Here is a 22,080-nt window from a genome sequence, read left to right as displayed (position 1 = left end):
TTTGAAAAGAAATGTAAAAACGATCTCAGTCACGTGTTCTGCATTACATATGAAACCTTGTATAAGAAGAATATGTTTTTTGTCATGACTAGTGTAAATAAGAGTTTATTTTTTGACATTTTGTTTTTGAATTGTGTAAAAAGAGCGAATATGAGATTTGAAAATCTTTACATTAATTAGATGAAGATGTTTCGAATCTGTGTGTGATATGACGAATATGATATGAATTGTTCAGTACTCTATTTTAATATGATGTGGCATTTGAGAAATTTTTGATATGATTTTCTGTTCTGTCCCGTTAAGGTCTCGCCACAGGTGATAATAGTGGTACACAGCTCTACTACGGGTGATACTAGTGGTATATAGTCCTGCTACGGGTAATAATAATGGTATACAGCCCTACCACGGGTTATAATATTGATATTCGACCCTGTCATGGGTAATAATAGTGGCCTCCGACCTTGCCACAAATAATAATAGTGGCGTATGTCCCTGCCAAGGGTAATAATAGTGGCATACGACCCTGCAACGGGTAAGAGTAGTGGTCTCTATATGAGTGCACACTATTTTGATGGTAGAGTGATTTAAGTTCTGCTTGACTATCTCCAAATCCACAACCCTTCCACGAGAGTTAAGCATGGTATCGGTTCTGATATGATGCTCTGATATGATGACAATGATACTCAGTATGTTATGTTAAAGGATATTTTTGAAAAGAATATTTTTATGAAAGTTTCTCTTTGATATTTTTGATAAAATGTTATGATTCTGCATTTTAAAAATAAAAAAATATTTTGTTCTGCATTCTAAACTCTCTAAATGCTCATTTTTCATACTAGTATGTGTTATCTGTTTACTAACTTATTGATAACTCATCCCTTATTTTCACAATATTTTTAGATGATTTTGATGGTTCAGTTAGAAATCAAGAGTATGAAGTATTGAGAGGTTTGACGATCGTAGATGAATAAGTGTCAAAGAGTACAAGTGTTTATTAGAGAATCCTATTTAGTTGATTTATTATTTTCTGTTACTTTGGGTATTTTTGAGACATGGATATTTTTAGTTTTTATGGAATTAATTTTTAATTCATTTGTTGAGGTCTTTCTCTGATGTCTAGTGGAGGAATATATATATTGAGTTTGAAAAAGTAAATTTATATTTCATAAAGTCTTTGAAGTATATATAATTGTATTGTGAGATGTGATTTTAGATGAAATGAGCTAACTTTATAGACGTTACATATATAAAGAATATCACTAAATGATGAGCTAGCTGATCAGACCTAAATTATTGTCAAGGAGATCAATATATATATATATACCTGAAAGAAATGTATGTTTTATATATAGTTATGTATGTCTTATACCTAACTATATATGAAACATGGGCTGTTGTAGCTAACTCTCGCGCAATCGGTGATTATCCTAAAATTCAATATTTAAGATTTTATTATAGGAGTTCGTGACATTCTTATTTGAGCTAGCATAATCTAAAAATCATTAACTCACGTCTTAGGCTTGGTTTGTCTATATAATGAGACTAGATGAGATGATTTATAAATAGTAACGAAATAATTTATAAATAGTAGAAAAATGATTTAAGTTAATATATTTTATAAAATTTTAAAAAAATGTTTATGTTTATAATATTTAGATATTGAGATAAGATAAATGATAAATGAAATTAAAACCTAGAATCAACTGTGAGCAACGTGCGGCTTTGTCATTGTGACACATGCATTTTCGGAATAGTTTGTTTTTAGGGTACGGCTACCATGCCACCCCAACTTGACCACTGGGCGATAAAAGTTTTTTTTTTTTTTTTCTTTTCATATTTTTTAATATATTTAAATATTTTAAAAAAATTAAAAAAATACACCAATACATTTAAAATCACTTCCTTAATCACTAAGTAAAAAAAAAAAAAATTAACCAGGGTGGGCAAGATGGGGAGGCATAGTAGCTTTTTTCTTGTTTTTAAGGAAAAAATTAATTTGCCTCTTAACGTGACCTCTCAAGTTGACTGCTTGACAAATTTTTTTTTTTTTTACTTAGTGATTAAGGAAATGATTTTAAATATATTCATATATTTTTTTATTTTTTAAAAATATTTAAATATATTAAAAAAATATAAATAAAAAAAAATTGAAAAAGCAGTATAGTCAAAATGAGCGGCTACTCTCGGCGGCAGAGACTCTTCTGCTTAATTATCAGCCTTTACGTTTAGCCAAACAAGAGTCTGACATTGATCGATACAGGACATCACATGATTGGGGAAAAGGACGACAGAATGACTGGCATTCAACTCCTGTGAGCGGTGATTATCATATAAGCCAATTGAGAGCTGGGGAGAGATCCTGAAGATCTAGCTACCTCCCAATTGGAATTCACACATGCATGTGATATTCAGCAAATCCAAAAAGAGCAATGTCATGTTGTATCATTGTTGCCACTTGCATGCATTTCCCTCACTGAATTGCAGTGAAATGCTGCATCTTTTGTCCGCGCGCGCATACAAATTTTGAGGAACATTTCAAGTTCTCATTAATAAGGTTGTAGCAGCCAGGACTCCTCTCCATATCCTCCATGTAATTGCTCTATTTTTATCACTATATTAATTTTGAGCATTATTTCCGAGGCAAAAAAACAAAAAACAAAAAAAGCAACGTACTTACAGACATTATGCATGTTGCTTTATGTATCATATTAACGAAATTAGTCACGTGCATATGAGCTAAGAGATGAATTATTTCAATCTCTCTTTTTTTTTTTTTTTTTTTTCTTGTTGATAACCATGGATGTCCCGGCCAACTTGCACACACCTCGATTAATCCCATAGGGTCTTGAAGTTAGCGATCAAGTAAACCTCCAATAACCTTAAGGAGACTCGAATTGATGATCATTAAAAAGTAAACCCAAGACCAGACCAACTGAACTACTCCTTAAGATTGATTTATTTCCATTTTTTTGTATTCATTACTAAACATGAGGCCATGGAATTTCAACGATGCAAAATTACTTCTTCCTTATTCTTAATAAATTTCATTAACTCCTATAAACCAAAAACCTATTGCAAGCAATCAGTGATTAGGGGTATAAACGAGTCGAATTCGAGTGAATAGTGAGGAGTACTTAATTAAGTAGTCTTATTGGTTTAATTTTTATTTGAACATGCGCGAGCTAATAGTAAACTTTTCATTGACTTGAATTTTATGTACATGAACATCTTATTTAATATTTAGTACTCGAACAAATTCAAGATGATGATCAATATTTTGATAAACAAAAATTCATCTAATTAAAAGGCCACTGAATATAGCAATGGTTCGGTGTCAAAATTTCAGCACACATTATACTAAATATTGTCAGTTCATGATATATATGGTTCTACATGAACAATATATAATTAATATATTTGAACGATCAAAAAATTAATTTTAACTAAAACACGTACGTTACGTTTCTCTCATCACCATGTAATAGCTAGCTAGCTAGTAAAATATAAATTAAACCAAAAGAAAACTTGAAAAAAATACACTTCCTATATACATATTATATATATAATTCATCCACATGATGACCATCGTGTGCTTTACACTAAGTACTAATTAATTCAAGTGGAGGAAAAGAAAAGTACGGTACGTACGTAGAAGTTAGGTATGACATGAGACCCCCGGACGGCCAGTACCTAACTTCCATGATTAAGATCGAAGTATAACCCATCTTCTACTTGAGGCTAATTAATAAGAATTAATACATCATCAACCATATCATATCTATTGACTGTTATTGGGAGTACGTTGCATGCTTAATTGGGTGGTTTAATTAATTAAGAAAAGAGCAATAAAACGGGCTCCCCTTTTTTTTTGCCCGTTTGGTTTTTTTTTTTTTAATTTTTTTTAATTAGTGATTAAGAAAATATTATTTAATATTATTGTGAATTTTTTTTCTTTTTTTAAAAATATTGAAAAGTGTTAAAAAATAATGTGAAAAAAAAATAAACAATATTTTCTTAATCACTAAATAAATAAAAAAAGTAAAAACAGATAAAAAAAAAAACCAAACGAGCAAAAAAAAAGGGGCCTAAACGGGCTCGCTAGCATTTTTCTTAAGAAAATGAATAGTCTCTAAAAGGTTAAAAACTAAAGCAACCAAAGCAATAAAAGATCTCTTAGCCGTTCCTAGTTTGAGTATTGAAAATATCTCATTATTATTCATTATTTTATCATTATTTTTTCCATACCTTTTATTAGGAGTGATAATATGTGATACAACCTGTTAACCCAACATGAACACGACATGATAAAAGCAAGTTTGGATTTGACTTTAATGGGTACAGGTCAAAACGAGTTTACCTGTTAAAACATGATTGCTTAACGGGTCATAACGTGTGTTTATCATATTTGTGTAATTGTGTGTTTATCATATTTGGTACTGTTGAGGTTTTAATGTTGATATTTTTATTGTTTAGATTGTAATTTCGGACTTGTAGTTATTTATTTTTTTATTTTTTAGAAATATTATTTATATTTTAATATTTATATAAAATCAATTAGGTTAAACGAGTTGAAATGGGTTTGTTCAACCCATTAACATATATAAACTGGTTGAAATAGGTCATATCGTATCGTGTCAATCTATTTCGTATTCAGTGACGGGTCAAAACGGGTCATGTCGTGTCAGCCTGTTATCTTAATGAGTTGTGTTAGGGTTTGAAATTTTGACATAAAATCTTTAACAGGTCGTATTCGGGTTTATCTATTAAGTATAATATATATGTCTTGACATAACACGAATACGACCCGTTAATATGATTTGACTCTCATACTTTTTACTACTATTTAATATTCTATCATTAATTTTTCATTACTATTTACAGAATATTTAAGAATACTTAAAAATACTTGAGTTAATATTTCGAGTATTCTCAATATCTCATTACTTCACTATTATTTATAAAATATCTAAAAATATCTCACTGGTAATCATGCTTGACATGATCAACCAAGACGTGTCGAATACATAAATGTGGCAGTGATGGAAACATTGACGAAACGGCTGAGGTGTTTTATTATTTTAACCAAGGCGGGCTTGACCTTTGAGCTACCCAAGGAACCACGCTAAATATAATATATCTATTATATGGAAGGTTCATTAATTAAATTGACGCACTATTATAAAAAATAGAAATGTGAGGTAAGTTTCGTCTATTTAATTTAAAAAAATAAAGTGAAGTCTATTATTAAAAAATAATTTTTTTATATAAATCTTAAGTATTTTCACTTTTCTAAAAGTAAGTCATGTGCAAGACTTATACACTCTAGCCGTGTATATTAATTAGATTAGTGTTATATACTATATTATTATTATTATTATTATTATTATTTATTTTATAAATATGATTATTTTATCATCCTAAAAAATAATTTAAAGGTCGATATTGCTTCAACATAAAAAAGTGATTGGGATGATAGCGTGGAATATGTTTTCATTATTTTTCAAACTTTTCAGAGCATTATAAAGCTTTAATAATATTATCAGGTTTTAATTTTTTTACTCTTTATTTGATGATCAAAAATTCTATCTGCCATATTATTGTACCATTGATTTTCTTCCACTATGATGAGGTGGCACTGTCCATGACTCCATCAACCTTTGAATTAGTTTTTAAAAAAAATTAAAAGATGATCTAAGAGTGATGTAGAGTATTACATTTATAAAATGAAATGTACCTTTCTATAATATCCATGAAAATGAAATGTACCTGTCAAGTCGTTCGCCTAGCATCATAAAAAATTACCAAGAAATAAAAATAAGTAAAATATAATAATAAAACACCTCAGATCAAGCAATCTTTAATATTTATTGATCATTGAATTAACTCAACTACAATCATTTCTTAGTGTCTATAGTAGATAAGTAATAAATAATAATTATTATTATTTTTATAACAAAAGTAAGAGATGATAACAAATCACAATTAATAGTATCACTAGTCTTAGATTTATAATACTAATGTTAGCTAGCGTGGAAAAATACATACCATTAAAATCTCAAACCAATTGTTAAATTAAGAACTAAGAAATGTTTTAGTTTGTCAAGTAAATCTAACGTATCATATGAATTTACATTAACTGATGAATTTATTTTTATCGAATTTTTTATGACTGTAATACTTAATATATACCCATTATATTAACATTTTAAAAGATTTAGAAAATGTTTGATATGTTGTAAAGTTCGAGCTCCGAATCTTATTTATTTATTTATTTAAAAAGGCCTGATCTGTTTAATAATTATTTATTTTTGAAGCTCGTTCTGAAAGTATGAGCAATGGGTCTAGAGTGAGCAGTGGAATGTCTCCTGTTGGAAAACAGACTTGGATTTGTTCCAAATAGACCGACTATTAAATTTGAACAAGCATACTACTTATAAGCTGCATCGTTACATTTAATCCACTATTGATGTGATGAATTCTTAGTTAAGTTAGCATAAAAAAGTATTAATGTTTTTAGTGTATATTTTTATAACTATAACTCAAATATCAAGTTGTGTATCGATACACTGACTTATAACTTACCGAACTTGTAACATTTAACTCCCATATTCCTAAGATGATCAAGACCTTCATGGAATTAGAAGCTACCATGATATATTAAAAGCCAATTGATAGACCAGCCATGTTGAATTTGAAGAAAATTCGAGAATGGACTAGACACGGCCACATATTGCCCTAAGGCATACCCAATGAGGGATTAGAGTTGCTCAAGATGCAATCCTCTAGAGGTAGACTTGAGAGAGGATTGGATGAGGCCATGTAATGACTTGAGGCAAACTTGAAGGAAGATCTCCCAAGGCTTGAGTTGTCTTGGAACAAACTCGAAGGACTAGACAGAGCCACAAGTCGCTACGAGGTAAACTTGAGAGAGTACTTTAGTTGCTAAGTTTGCAATCCTCCTGAGGTGAACTCAAGGGGGCTATCAGTGGAGTCCACAGGTCATACCGCAACAAAGTTGAGGATGGATTGAAGAGGACTTCATGTTGTTTTGAGGCAAACATGAGAGGGGGTTAAGGCCGCTGAGGCCACAATCATCCCGAGGAGAACTTGAGGGAGGACCGACGGAGGCTACGATTTGTCTTGAGGCAAACTTGAGGGAGTATAGGGCAGGGTCACAATTTGTGCTGATGTAAACTCAAGAGAGGACTAAGGTTGTTGATGTAAACTTGAGAGAGGATCGAATGAGGCCATGCAATGACTTGAGGCAAACTCGAAGGAGGATCTCCCAAGGCTTGAGTCGTCTTGGAACAAATTCGAAGGACTAGACAGAGCCACAAGTCGCTACGAGGTAAACTTGAGAGAGTACTTTAGCTGCTAAGTCCGCAATCCTCCTGAGGTAAACTCAAGGGAACTATCAGTGGAGTTTGCAGGTCGTACCACAACAAACTTGAGGATGGATTGAGGAGGACTTCATGTTGTTTTGAGGCAAACACGAGAGGGGATTAAGGCCGTTGAGGCCACAATCATCCCGGGGAGAACTTGAGGGATGACCGATGGAGGCTACGATTTGTCCCGAGGCAAACTTGAGGGAGTATAGGGCAGGGTCACAATTTGTGCTGATGTAAACTCAAGAGAGGACTAAGGTTGTTGATGTAAACTTGAGAGAGGATCAGATGAGGCCATGTAACGACTTGAGACAAACTCAAAGGAGGATCTCCCAAGGCTTGAGTCGTCTTGGAACAAACTCGAAGGACTAGACAGAGCCACAAGTCGGTACGAGGTAAACTTGAGAGAGTACTTTAGCTGCTAAGTCTGCAATCCTCCTGAGGTAAACTCAAGGGGGCTATCAGTGGAGTTCACAAGTCGTACCGCAACAAACTTGAGGATGGATTGAAGAGGACTTCATGTCATTTTGAGGCAAACATGAGAGGGGATTAATGTCGCTGAGGCCACAATCATCCTGAGGAGAACTTGAGGGAGAACCGGCGGAGGCTATGATTTGTCCCGATGCAAACTTGAGGGAGTATAGGGCAGGGTCACAATTTGTGCTGATGTAAACTCAAGAGAGGACTAAGGTTGTTGATGTCACGATTGCCTTGGGCAAACTTGAGTGAGGATCGAGCGAAGCTATGGGTCTTTCAGAGGAATACTCTAGGGAAAAATGGGCAATCCCATAAGTCATCTTGAGGCATACTCGAGGGGGATTAGGGCTGCTAAGGCCACAATTGTCTTGAAGTAAACTCGAGGGAGGATTGAGATAGGTCATGGGTTATCCTTAAGTAGGCTCGAGGGTGGATTAGGCAGGGTCACGATTCCCCTTGAGGCATACTCGAGGGGGATTGTGGCTGCTTAGGTCGTGATCACTCTGTGGTATACTCGTGGGAGGACTAGGATTGTTAAATCCGCCAAATAAACTCGAAGGAGAGAGAGGGAGAGGGAGAGAATACTTTCACTTTAATTAACTTGAGTTTAGAATCTTGCAACTTACAAGCTTGATACGTAATAATATTATTTACAGAAAGCTTATTTATTTAATATTTTTCAATATTTCAAAAAACCTTTTCACTTAAAAAAAATACTTTAACCTAAAAAATGGGTTCTTAAAAAATAACTTAATTATAAAAAATCAGTTTACCCTAAAAACTCTCTTCACATAGAGTAATTTTCAGGTAATTGAACTTTTGAATTTATTTAATTTTTCAAAGTCTTTTAGGTTTTAGTTGAATAGTTTTTGTCTTTTAAATTCTTAGTTAACTAATTTTTCAGAATTCTCTTGTTTACACAGATTTTATAAGTTAAATTAATTAAAAAAAATTTGTTTAAAAATATTTATTTAACTTTTTCAAAAGAATAATTAGTTAAACTGAATTTTTAAATCTTGTTTAGATAAATAGCTTTTTATAATTCTTTTAGTTAACCACGTGTTTTTGGTAATTCTATATTTATATGTATTTTTGTTCGAGTGACAATTAATATGTGTGTGTTTACTGTTTACAATTAACTTGTAAGGGAGCACTCTCAAAAAAATAAAAATAAAAAATTGTAAATAGCTGTACTATTTACAGAAAAAGGTAATCTGCACTTAAAAAAGACAGCGGATCGAAGATTTCAAAAGATGGTGAAGAATTCCAACGGTCCAAAATCTTGTCGAAGAAAAACTTTTCAGAAGGCTATTTGAGTACTCTGCATTTCCTCTGGCGCCTCTCACCTGTGTTTCATCTTCTTCACCCGCAAATAAACACATACATCCAGAGAGAGAGAGAGAGAGAGAGAGTTCCATTTGAGTACTCTCTTTTCTCTCACATTGAGGTTTGTATCCTCGGGTCCGTTCTATCAATTTTTCTACAAAGTGCATATAGATTGGCTCGTGTAGGAAGCTTTTCTTTGTGGGACTCGGAGACCAAAGATTTTTCCCTGATTTATTTTCTTCTTGGCAACCGATTCTGGTACTCCTCCGGTCTTTGTTTGTTTTCTTCTGATTCTGTTCCTGGATCTCGATCTTGCTTCGTTTGTAATACCTATCTGTTCTTGCTTTCTGTGATTGCAGAGAAAAACTGGGGAATGGCATTTTTTAATTGTTTTGAATGGTACATCTTTTGCTTTTGCACATCAATGCAATGCAGTACTTTTTTAATTCTCCTTTTTTATGTCTCCGTCGTTCTCCCTATCTCTTTCTCTCCCTCTTTTATATTTGGATAGTGAAAATATATAAGAAGTGTTGAGAATATTTATGAATAGCAGTAAAAAATTAATAAAAAAATAATAATAGAATAATGAATAGTAAGTAAAAAGTAATGAATAATAAAAGAAGTAAGTGAAAAATAATAATAAAATAAAGAATAGTAATGAGAGTACTTGAGGTACTCTTAGTATCCAAACGTAAACGTAGCCTTAGAGTCTTTGCTTCTTTGTCATTGGCTTTCACAAAAGTCATTTAAGTTGTGTTTAGATATTGAAGTGAGATGATAAAATATTAATATTATTTTAGAATTTGAAAAAGTTGAATTGTTTATTATATTTTGTATTGAAATCTAAAAAAATTGTAATGATAAGTTGAGATGAGTTGATCCAAACTAAACTGAGTAACAAATAGTTTGATAAACCACGACGTTCAGCCAGGGGATTCAAACCAAATCCCAAATATTTGGGAGGAGGTTAGACGGGCGACGAAAGCGGGATGTAAGGACGTAGTGCATGGGAAAGGCGTGCATACGTGCATGGACTGGGTCATAGCCGTTAGAGACATTTTGGCTTGCCGTTATCCTCTGTTTTATGTTATCTTCTGCTGCATTTTTATTTCAGTTAGTACGTGGAGTCTGCTGCATTTTATTTCAGTTAGTCAATTTCCCTTATTTCAGTTAGTACGTGGACTGCTATTTAAGCAGCCGTGAGTTATCAATGAAAAGCAGCAAAATTTATTCTAGTAAAAACTGTGGTACATCCTCACCCGAAGAGGACATTTTCTTGAGTATTGCTATTTACGTTTACAAGGGACCTAACATAGTTCTTGATTCACATCATCTCCAAAAGGATCAAATTCTATATATAAGTTAATGTTTTATTCCCGTTGGCATCTTTCCATCTTCTTCTAGTTATAACCCCTTTGATTCAGATAATGAATCAGATGCTTAGCAAACTTTTAAGCCTGCAAGACGAGCTGGTTCGGAACCTGTGCTGTTAACCCCAAATCCCAAAACCAACCCTTTTGGCGACGACGAGGATATTGATGTAGTTGTTAATGTAATCGAACCTTTTTTATATCCTGCCTAGCTTTGACTTCGAATATCTATGCTTGATTTTGCTTTCTTGAAGATGGTGGAAACTTTATAATCTGAAAAGTAGAACACTCGAGAACATTTTGCAATTCATTCCTATAAAATAGAGCATGAATGTTCTTCTTGTGGAAAAAGAATGTAAAAGCTGGTTTGCATATCAAACTGCTTGAACCGAATATATATAGGGATGCAGATGATTTCAAATGTTGGGTAGGCATCTTCAATGAGAGGTGATATGAGCTTATACGTTTTTACGGGTTGATAAGTGATGATAAATAAGCATGTCAGAATTAATCTGGCTAGCTAAGAAGATCTCCATTACCAAGCTAGAACTAGCTTTATTTAACCTTAGTTTCACAAGGAAACTTTAGTGGAAGGTCTCAATGTACCTGATGTTTTAATTTCTGTTTAGATATATTAGAATGCTTCAAATTGATGATCCTTTTGCTTTACATAAAAAGTGGTGTCAATCTTGGAAATCGTCCAAAGCCACTTCATTGCTGTCTTTAGATACTGTATATCCAGTAATAATAACATCCAAAGCCAAGCTTATGTATTTCTTGTCTAGCTATAAAGTGTAGTAATTACTCTTCTGTGACCTAAAAGTGGACTGGCATCAAATTGTTTCTCTCTTTCATTGAACTTTCTATCTTGAAGTTTCATTTTGTTTAGTCGTTTCCAGCATTTTTTAATATCCCTTCTCTTAATATCAGGGTGGGAAGCTTTTAAATAACCTTGGTGGCATGAGAATTAAGACTTGGAAGCCAAAGAAGTCTCGAGAAATCATAGGGCCTATAATTACAGCAGGTTTTAATCTGGGCCTCTACCTCAACAAATAAAAGTATCATGATGCAGCGTAAATTGCAACTGTTTTGTCTTCGATGTATTTTTTTGAACAGATAGTTCATCGAAAAGAGGGAAAACCACTCAGATCTGAGGGAGAAGTTGGGCCTAGCTCCTCCACTTAAAGGACGTTCTGCTTCTTGAACACCTCCTCCGGAGCCAACAATGCTTTCTGAAAGTTGAGGTTCGTCTTTATGGTTATCGATTGTGACCTCAACCCTATAGATATATAGATTTATTATGATATTCTTACTTCAATGACATATGTAGTGTAGTGGAGGAAGTGAAATGCTTGCTTGATCGGCTTGGGGTGTCAGGTGGACATACCCCGTCTTCATAAGTTTATGCAGGTCGCGAGGACGTGGTGTCCACAAACGGTTTAGAACATTGGAGGCACGTACATCTGTGTGGATGAGGCATTTGCGATTGGCTTGGGACATTGGAGGGACGTACACCTGCCTTAATTATTCCCTGAAGGTTGTATGGTCATGGCATTCGTGACTGGCTTGCGGCATTGAGGGGACGTACCCGGTTTTCAAGACTCCTTGCCAGTAGTTTATGAGTTAGGATAGGAAGAAGCTGCAAATCGCCCTAAGGTAAACCTGAGGGGGATCTTGGGTGTAAGGTTTACTTGACAAGTCTGTAAGTTGCCTCGAGGCAAACTGGAGGGGAGACTAAGTTGTTGAGGCTGCGTCTCGGATAACTTGAGGGAGGATTGGGTAAGGTCATGGCAAACTCAAGGGAGAATCGGGCGGAACCTCAAGTCGCCTTGAGGCGTGAGTGGGGACTAGTGCTCCTTAGGCCATGGGTCATCTCAAGTTTTACCTCAAAGTGATCCGCAACTTCGCCCTTTTGGGCGAGGCCGTGGGTCATCCTGAGGCAAACTTGTAAGGGTGGAAGGGTTGCAAGTCACCTTGAGGGCAACCCAAAGGCAAACTTGAGGTGGGACTAGGCTGCAGAGGCTACGATCATTCTGAGGCAAACTTGAGTGAGGATTGAACTAGACTGCAAGTTTTCAAAGGAAAACTTCCGCGGGCGCGCGCGCGCGGGGGGGGGGGGGAGTTGGTGAGGTAGTGATATTCTCAATGTAGACTTGACGGAGGGGACCCCAAGTTGCCTCAGGACGATCCTCGCCTACTCCCTCCTTTAAGTTTTTACCTTGGGAGGCTTGGGGTTTGGTGGGATAGGCATTGGTGCACTGGTGGTGGTTTGGGGCAGGCGCATCTTTGGGCTTGGGCTTTGTTAGGTTCATTTTCCTAGATGGGTTTGTTGTTAGGCTAGGGCTTTGTTTGGTTTATTGTTCCTTATATCTTTTCCACCCCAACTAGGCGTTTTCTCTTGTATACATCGCTATGCCTATTGGTATTAATAAATTTTTTACTTATAAAAAAAAGTTTACCTTGGGATGACTTTCGGCCTTCCCCAATCCTCACTAGAGTTTACCTTAAGATGACCTTAGCCTCACCTGATCCTCCTCGAGTTTGCCTTAGGATGATGCACGACCTCTCTCAATCATCCTTGACTCTACCTCAAGATGATCACACCTTTAGTGGCCTAGTCCCCCTAGAGTTTACCTTGGGACAACGGCCTCACCCAATCCTGATCCACCCTCGAGCGTGTCTCAGCAGCCCCAGTCTTCCTCGAGTTTTCCTTGGGATGACCCGTGACCTCACTTGATCCTCCATCGATCCTTTCTCAAGTTTGCCTCAGGTCAACTTCCAACCTTACCTAGTTCTCCCTCGAGTTTGCCACTGGACGACAAGCGCCCTCGCTCGATCCTCCCTTTGAGTCTACCTCAAGATGATTGGTCCCTTAGCAACTTTAGGGGTTGTTGAGATTCAAAATTTCCTTCCCAAAAATCACTTTTCAATTTTAAATTTTTGACTTTTTCATATAATCATTAGCTAATTATTACAACTTTTCCTAAACTTACAAACAAAACATAAAAAATAATACAACGTTTTTCAAATTACAAAGCAAAAATAACATTCAAACAATTTTTTAACTTTATAATATTTTTACTCAACTTTTTCTCTTTCACTACTATTCAAAAAATTCTCATTTCATCTCATTACCCAAATATGCCTTTAGTCCCCCCCCTCCAATTTGCGAATGATCCGCAACCTATGCAGCCACAATCCCACCCTCGGGTATGCTTCAAGGTGACTTGCGGTTTTGACCGATTCTTCCTCAAGTTTTCCTTAGGACTACTCGCTGGCTCTTCCAATCTTCCATAAGTTTGCCTTAGTACGATTGTGGCCTCAACAACCTTATTTTCCCCCTGAGATTGCCCTAGAGTGACTTGCAACCTTGCTTGGCCTTGGTCCCCTTTCTAATCTACCTCAGGATGATTGATTATGGCCTAGGTAGCTACAGTTTGCTTCGAATATGCCTCAGGGCAACTTGTAGGCTTGCCCAACCCTCCCTCAAGTTTACCTCTGGACGATTGCTACCTGCAACCCAAGATCTCGCTCAAGTTTACCTCTAGACGATTGCTACTTGCAACCCAAGATCTCTCTCAAGTTTACCTCTAGACGATTGCTACCCCTAGTTCCTCACTAGAATTTGTCGAGGGAATACTTGTGCCCTCACCTTATCTGCCCTTGAGTTTGCCTTGGGATGATAGTAGCCTCAACCCTAGTCCCACCTCAAATTTGCCTAAGGGCAACTTGCATCCCTACTTGGTGCCCTCTCAAGTTTGTCTTCGGACAACTTGTGAACTCACCCGATCCTCCATTAAATTTCCTCTTAGAAAAATCACGGCCTCAACAGCCGTAGTCCCCCCATCATGTTTGCCTTGGTTAATAACCCATGACCTTTCTGGAGTTTGCCTTAGGACAACCCACGACGGCCTCACCCAATCCTTTGTCAACCATACCTCAGGAGGATTTTGGCCTTAATATCCTTAGTCCCCCCTTGAGCTTGCCTCGAGGTCTAGACCCATGGTATTGATGTTGTTCTAGACTCTTGATCTTTAGACTCCTACGGTGATTCCTTCACCAACAAATGCCTTATTTCCTCAAGAAGTGAAACTACACCAATGGAAGCTCCTACGTCCTTAGACCTATGACTTAACGTAAAAACAACTAAATTAGCTTTTCTTGAGTGGTGTGCACCCGTGACCCCCATGTAAGGAAACACAGGAATCGAGACGCCAGAATGATGACAACACGGTCACGCATCCTAACGAAAGTGTCAAGTGTGTGTACAAGCAATAGTGTACAACAACAACGCAGCAGATAAATATAAATAAGTCAACTAAGTACCAGAATTTTTTAATACAAACTAACATAAGTAAAATGATTAAAAGAGTTATACAGTCATCCCAAATAAAATATAATATAAGTCTCAAACCAAATGCGAGTGATCTCAATCACGCCTCGGGTGGAGCCGAATCCTCAGGCTCACCCTCATCCTCCTCTGCATCAAAATCTGCGTTACCATAGAACGGTACCGCATGTAAGTATAAACCAAACAACCATGAGATAAAAACATATTAGTGCAACTAACATGCATGCATATGATGAAATATGCATCAGATCCAAAAATATCATTTATCCCGAAAATGGATATTTTGGAAAAAATGATATTTTTCAACACACGCCAAAATCTCATTTTGGTCCAAAAATAATAATCCGTCATTTTTCCAGAAAATGACCAAAATCAATAAAACATCATTTTTCCAGAAAATAAATCACATACAAATCCTTTTATTCAACACATGCTATTTTCTAAGAAAACAGCCCATTAATCTATTTTACCAATGCACCATTATCTCCCCTAAGGACCATCCGCACGTTCTGGCTACGTAGCGATGCCCAGTTTCGCGCCCAGCGCGTTCGTGGCCAAGCATCCTCTAGCCCCCGCTAGCAGAGGGGCCACAGAGTTGGCACGAGACCATTTTGTCTGATCCCGTTGTCGCCCAACGACAACCCAGGGGATGTCACTCAGTATATTCCGCTCCTGAGTGACCAGAGGAGCTCCACCGAGATAATGCCCCATTTCGGCTTGGGGTCGTGATACACACGCACCCAAAAATCCTTTAATACATGAAAACTCAGTTTTCAATAATCACATGAATATGAATGCATGTACACGAAAACCCAGTTTCATTTACACACATGATCATGCGTGCAATATGCCATGTACATGAACAACACCATACCAACAACCAACAATGCAAACCAAACACACAACAACTACGTCCACAATCCATCCGACCCCCGAACTCCTCGGACTCAGTCCGGCATAACCAATTAGATCACAATAATATGAGTTAGTGCAAAAATATATTTAAATCAGTATAGTTCTTTGGAAAAATACTTACAGTGCTATATAATGATTTCCAAATGATCATGGAGGTGCAAGAAGTGGCGGCTCAGCAACTTAACAGTGCAATATACACCGTAGTCGTGGGTCTCAAAAACTCACTTTTGAATGGGGACAAACCAAGACCCGAAATTGATAGGAAAGGGCTTAGGGATGTCGGTGAAGCTAGTGGTGGTGATGGTTGGCCGTGGTTGGCAGCGTAGAGGGCAGTCGAAGACCACAAAGCCCAAAATGGAAATGTTGATGGATGCGCTTCACCGGTGGTAGATCGGGGCTAAGGATGGGTGCATTGTGTTGCTATGAGGTTGAGGATGAAGTGGTGAAGAGATGGTGGCTAGAGGTGGCGCGACGACGGCGCACGAGTTCAAAGGGTGCCGTGGCTTGGTGATGGGCATGGGAGCTAATGACGGCGTGGGAGGAGCTGGAGGGGGTGGTCGCCGGAGGTAGGGGGAGCTAATGGGCTGGGTGGTGCCGGTCGCGGCGGCGGGGCGGCGGCGGGCTGGGAGAAGAGAGAAACGGACGGGGAGGGAGAGAGGAGAGGCTTCGTGGAGGAGAGAGAGAGAGGAGAGAAAAAGAAAGAGAAGAGGAAAGAAAAAGGAAAAAGAAAAATGGAGGGAAAGAAATGAGTCTAATCCTCACATATTGAGTCACCAAAAATGATCCAACGAAAAAGATTTCAAAATAGCAAGTCAATTAAAATAATTTAAACGTAATGATAAAATGAAAATAAAATAATTAAATTAACAATCAATTAATTTAAAATGAAGAACAATTTAAATGCATAACAACAATATTAAGGAAACATATCAAATTTAATTTTCACAATTAAAGATAATAAAATAAACCATTTAAAAATCCGACAATTTTAAAAAAAGAGAATAAATTTTTGAATTAATAAAAATAATCTTTCAATAAAAATACACTAAAATATGGGATGTTATAAGTGGGACTTGATCTCGCACCAATAGTTGCTTATAGTCTCTAGCCATCTCCATTCTCTCATGTTGAGGTTCTTCTCGGTGAAGAGATATTTCAAAATCTTATGATCCGTGTGTACTTCACACACTTCTCCAGTGTTGCCAAATCTTAAGGAAAATACTACAACTGCTAACTCCAAATCATGAGTGGGGTAGTTCTTCTCGTGATTCTTTGATTTTCTAGATGCATAAGCTACTACCCTTCCTTCTTACATTCGGGCACAATCATAGTCCATATTTTGATGCATCAATATACATCACAAATTACTTGTGGGGCTCTAGTAATGCTAACACAGTGGTTGTGGTTATCCTTCTCTTTAGTTCTTCAAAACTCACACTTATTATGTTTGGTGAACAACTGGTGTTCCAAGCTCTCCTAGTACCAACTTTAGGTGATTCTTTTTTAGTATAATGTACTCTCCACTTCCGATTTTTCCTTTCACTAGGAAATATATATATGTTTATGAAATTAACCTAAAAATTCTAGTTTTTTTCTTCATTTTCACATCTTCTCCCGTTTTCCCATTCTAAAAATCGAAAGTGGAGAGTACATTATGCGTGCACACCCACACTCTCATTCGCACAAACCCACACACAACGAATAATAACACATATAGTTTCAATCGAATAACACACAAGCCCAAAACCACAAGCACACGCAAACACAGATGCACACCCACCCATCCACCCACATGCACACAAACACACACCCACATGTAGGCACACCACCTACACAAATCCAAAACCAAAGCAAAATTGATGGATCTTTCTAAATAAAAAAACCCAAGAATAAGTTGAGAAAAAGAACAAAGAATGCCTTTGAGGAACATGAGAAAATATATGAAAGGAGAAGAGAAGAATAATATAAGAAAAGAAGGTGAAAAAGGTAGAAGAGAGAAATAGGAAGAAGTAGACGAAGAAGATGGAGATGAGGAGAAAATGAAGAAGACAAATAAGGGAGTAAGAGTATGAGTTGGAGGAGGAGGACCATAAAGAGAAGAATGAGGGGAAGGAGGAGAAGAAGAAGATGATGACGACAAAGATGATGGCGAACATTGGGAGAAGATGAGAAAAATGAAGGAAAAAATAAGAATATTTAGTTTTTTCCCTAGTAAAAGGAATAATTACTGAAGCAGAGATTATACTAAAAAGAACATTTTAACAAAAAAAAAAAACAAATAAATTATGGATGCCATCAGATGTTGCACGTGACTGCTCCAGCAAAATTCATGCATCTTCTTATATGATAGAGCGAAAGCAAAAAAATATGTTCCATGTCCTTATTGTCTATAATCGTGAATAAAAAAAAAAAAAAGCAATTGCCTTGTAGTACTGTACTATTGAAAAAAGCACCTTTAGAGTCTAATTCCAACTAATTGGAATACCTCCAAGATACAGTTTCAACTGAATAAATAACACGCATAAAGATTAATAGAGATTAATAGAGAGAGAAAATGAGAAAGCATGCTTGTAGAAGGGGATTTGGCATAGAAGTCGAAGTAGGAGTAGGTGTTTGAGTAGAAGTCGAAGTAGGTGTAGGAGTTGGAGTCGGAGGAGGAGGAGAAGGAAAAGCAGAAGAAGTAGAGGAAGGAGGAGGAGGAGAAGAAGAAGATGATGACGATGATAGCGGAGAATGGGGGAAGATGAGAAAAATGAAGGAAAAATTTTGAATTTTTAGGTTAATAACATAAATATAAATATTCCCTAGTAAATGAAAAATTATTGAAGCAGAGTACGTTATACTAAAAAAGAATATAATTTCAAAAGTAAACATTGATAAATAAATTATATCTTATTGAAGTAATCATAATGTTGGACATGACAACTACAGTAAAATTCAAGCTCCTTCTTATATGATGGAACAAAGGCAAAAAAAAAATTTGTTATAGATATTTTCTATAATGCAAAACACTAACAAAAAAAAGCAATTGCCTTGAAAAGTAGTACATGTATTAAAAAAAGCACCTATAGAGCCTGATGACAACTAATTGGAGTTCCTTCAAGTTACAATTTCAACTGAATAAATAATACACATAAAAATAAATATAGAGAGAAAATGAGAAAGCACTGCTGAAAAGTTAGACACAATACATTTGCATGCTTATAAAACTTGTAGATGTCCAAACTGAATTCCTCCTACATATAGTTTTAATCGAATAACACATGCATACAACCACACGCAGACATAAACAAGCACGCACACCCACCCACCCACCCACCCACCCACACGCACACGAACATACACCCCTGTACATGCACACACAACCACACACACCCAAAATCCAGCAAAATTCATGGATCTATCTAGCTAAATAATAAAATTTCAAGAACAAGTTTAGAAGAATAACACAAGAAAGCTTTCGAGGAATGTGAGAAAATACATGAAAGCAAAATAGAATAATACCAGAAGAAATGAAGGTGAATTAGGCAGAAGTGAGAGATTAAGAAGATGTAGTAAGGAGTTGGAATAGGCGTATGAGTATGAGTAGGAGGAGGAAGAGCAGGAGGAGGAGGAGAAGCAGAAGCAGGAGTAGAAGAAGTAAAGGAAAGACGAGAAGAAGATGAGAGGATGAGAAGGCGAAGAAGAGGGAGAAGGGAGTCGGAATCGATGTCACTGTTGGAGGAGGAGAAGAAGTAGAGGAAGGAGGAGAAGAAGTAGAAGAGGGGGGAGGACGACGACGACGACGACGATGGTGGAGAATGGTTGAAGATGAGAAAAATGAAGGAAAAATTAGAATTTTTAGATTAATAACATAAATATAGATATTCCCTACTAAATGGAAAATTATTATTAAAAAAAGGGAAAAATATTGAAGCAGAATATGTTTTACCAAAAAAGAACATAATTTCAACAATAAACATTGATAAATACATTAAACCTTATTGAAACCATCAAAATGTTGGACGCGACTGCTAAATTCATACACCTTCTTATATGTTCCTTGTCATCGATATTGTCTGTATTGCAAAAAACAAACAAAAAAAGCACCTATAAAGCCACTAATTGAAGTTCCTCCAAGATACAATTTTAACCGAGTAAATAATACTCATAAAGATAAATAGAGAGAGAAAATGAGAAAGCACTAGAAACAATATGACACAATATCTTTGCATGCTTGTAGAATTTGTAGATGTCAAAGCTAAGTTCCTCCTATATACAATTTCAATCGGGTACCACACACACGCACACAACTACATGCACACGCAAACAAGCATGCACACTCACCCACCCATCCACAAGAACACACACCCCTGTACATGCACTCAAACCCACACCTACATGGACCCAAAACCAAAGCAAACTGAGGAGGAGGAGATGAATAAATGAGAGTAGGGAGTTGGAGTTGGAGTTGGAGTACGAGTAGGAGTAGAGGAAGCATGAGAAGAAGATGAAGAGAAGGTGTATTAAAGGAGAGAGAAGGGAGTTGGAGTAGGCGTTGCAGTCAGAGATGGAGTTGGAGTCGGAGTAAAAGTCAGAGTAGGAGGAGGATGAGGAAGGAGGAGGAAGAGGAGGGGAAGAAGTAGATGAAGATGAAGATGAAGATGACGATGATGACAGAGAATGGGAGAAGATGAGAAAAATGAAGGATTTTATTTTTAATTTTTAGGTTAAAAATGAATATAAATAGTCCTTAGTAAATGGAAAATTAATGAATGAGTACGTTATATTAAAAAAGAACATGATTTCAAAAGTAAACATCGATAAATAAATTATACCTATTGAAACCATCAGAATGTTGGACACAACTACTATAGTAAGATTCATGCACCTTCTTATATAATGGAACAAAGGTCTAAAAATATGTTCATTGTCATATATATTGTCTGTAATGCAAAAAATAACTAAATAAAAAATCAATTGACTTGCAAAGTAGTGTAAATGTATTAAAAAAAACACCTATAGAGCATGGTGACCACTAATTTTAGTTCCTCCAAGCTACAGTTTCAACTGAATAAATAATACACATAAGGATAAATAGAGAGAAAATGAGAAAGCACCTATACCCACACACACCCAAAACCAAATAAAAATGAGGAGGAGGAGGAGCAAGAGAATGCTTAGAAATGAGAGTAGGGAGTTGGAGCAGGAGTAGCAGTTGGAGTCGTGGGAGGAGGAGGAGGAGGAGGAGTAGAGGAAAGATGAGAAGAAGATGAAGAAGAGAATGCATAGAAGTTGGAGAAGGGAGTTGAACTAGGCGTAGGAGTCGGAGTTAGAGTAGGAGGAGGATGAAGAAGGAGGGGTAGCAGAAGTGGAACGAGAAGAAGTAAATGAAAAAGATGATGATGATGAAGATGATGACAATGGCGGAGAATGGGAGAAGATGAGAAAAATGAAGAAAAAAATTATAATTTTTAGGTTAACAAAATAAATATAAATACTACCTAGTAAATAGATAATTACTGAAGCAGTTTTAAAATTAAATATTGATAAATAAATTATACCTTATCAGGCCATCAGAATGTTAGATGATACTACTATAGTAAAATCCATGCACCTTCTTATATGATGGAACAAAGGCTGAAAATATGTTCATTGTCATAAATATTGTTTGTAATGCAAAAAAAAAAAAAAAAAAAAAAAAAAAAAAAAAAAAAAACAAAAAAACAAAAAACAAAAAAACAAAAAACAAAAAACAAAAAAAGCGATTTCCTTGCAAAGTAGTGTACAATTATTAAAAAAAAGCACCTATAGAGCTTGGTGACCACTAATTGGAGTTCCTCTAAGATACAATTTCAACCGAGTAAATAATACACATAAAGATAAATAGTGAGAGAAAATGAAAAAGCACTGGTAAAAAATAAGACACAATACCTTTGCATGTTTGTAGAATTTGTAGATGTTAAAGCTGAGTTCCTCCAACATACAATTGCAATTGCTACATGCACATGCGAGCAAGCACAAACACTCACCCACCCAAGCACACGTACATGAACACACATCCCGCACATGCACTCAAATTCACACCCACACACACCCAAAATTAGGAGGAGTAAAGGAATGATGAGGATGAAGAGCGTAGAGAAGGGAGAAGAGAGTTGGAGTAAGCATAGGAGTCAGAGTAGGAGTAGGAGTCGAAGTAGGAGGAGGATGATGAAGGCCACAAAAGCAGAAGTGGAAAGAGAAAAAGAAAATGATGAAGATGACGACGACGACA

General features: G+C 36.2%; 1 long non-coding RNA gene across 1 annotated transcript; it reads left to right on the top strand.

Annotated features, from left to right (window-relative positions):
- Positions 1-9,194: 9,194 nt before the first annotated feature.
- Positions 9,195-9,644, top strand: LOC121260896. Its single transcript, XR_005939802.1, has 2 exons — positions 9,195-9,446; positions 9,548-9,644. It is a non-coding gene; the product is annotated as an uncharacterized LOC121260896 (long non-coding RNA).
- The last annotated feature ends 12,436 nt before the right edge of the window (positions 9,645-22,080 follow it).

The sequence above is a fragment of the Juglans microcarpa x Juglans regia genome, chromosome 4D (assembly GCF_004785595.1).
Source record: "Juglans microcarpa x Juglans regia isolate MS1-56 chromosome 4D, Jm3101_v1.0, whole genome shotgun sequence".
Lineage (NCBI taxonomy): Eukaryota > Viridiplantae > Streptophyta > Magnoliopsida > Fagales > Juglandaceae > Juglans > Juglans microcarpa x Juglans regia.
This window is presented reverse-complemented; position numbering and strand designations above follow the sequence as displayed.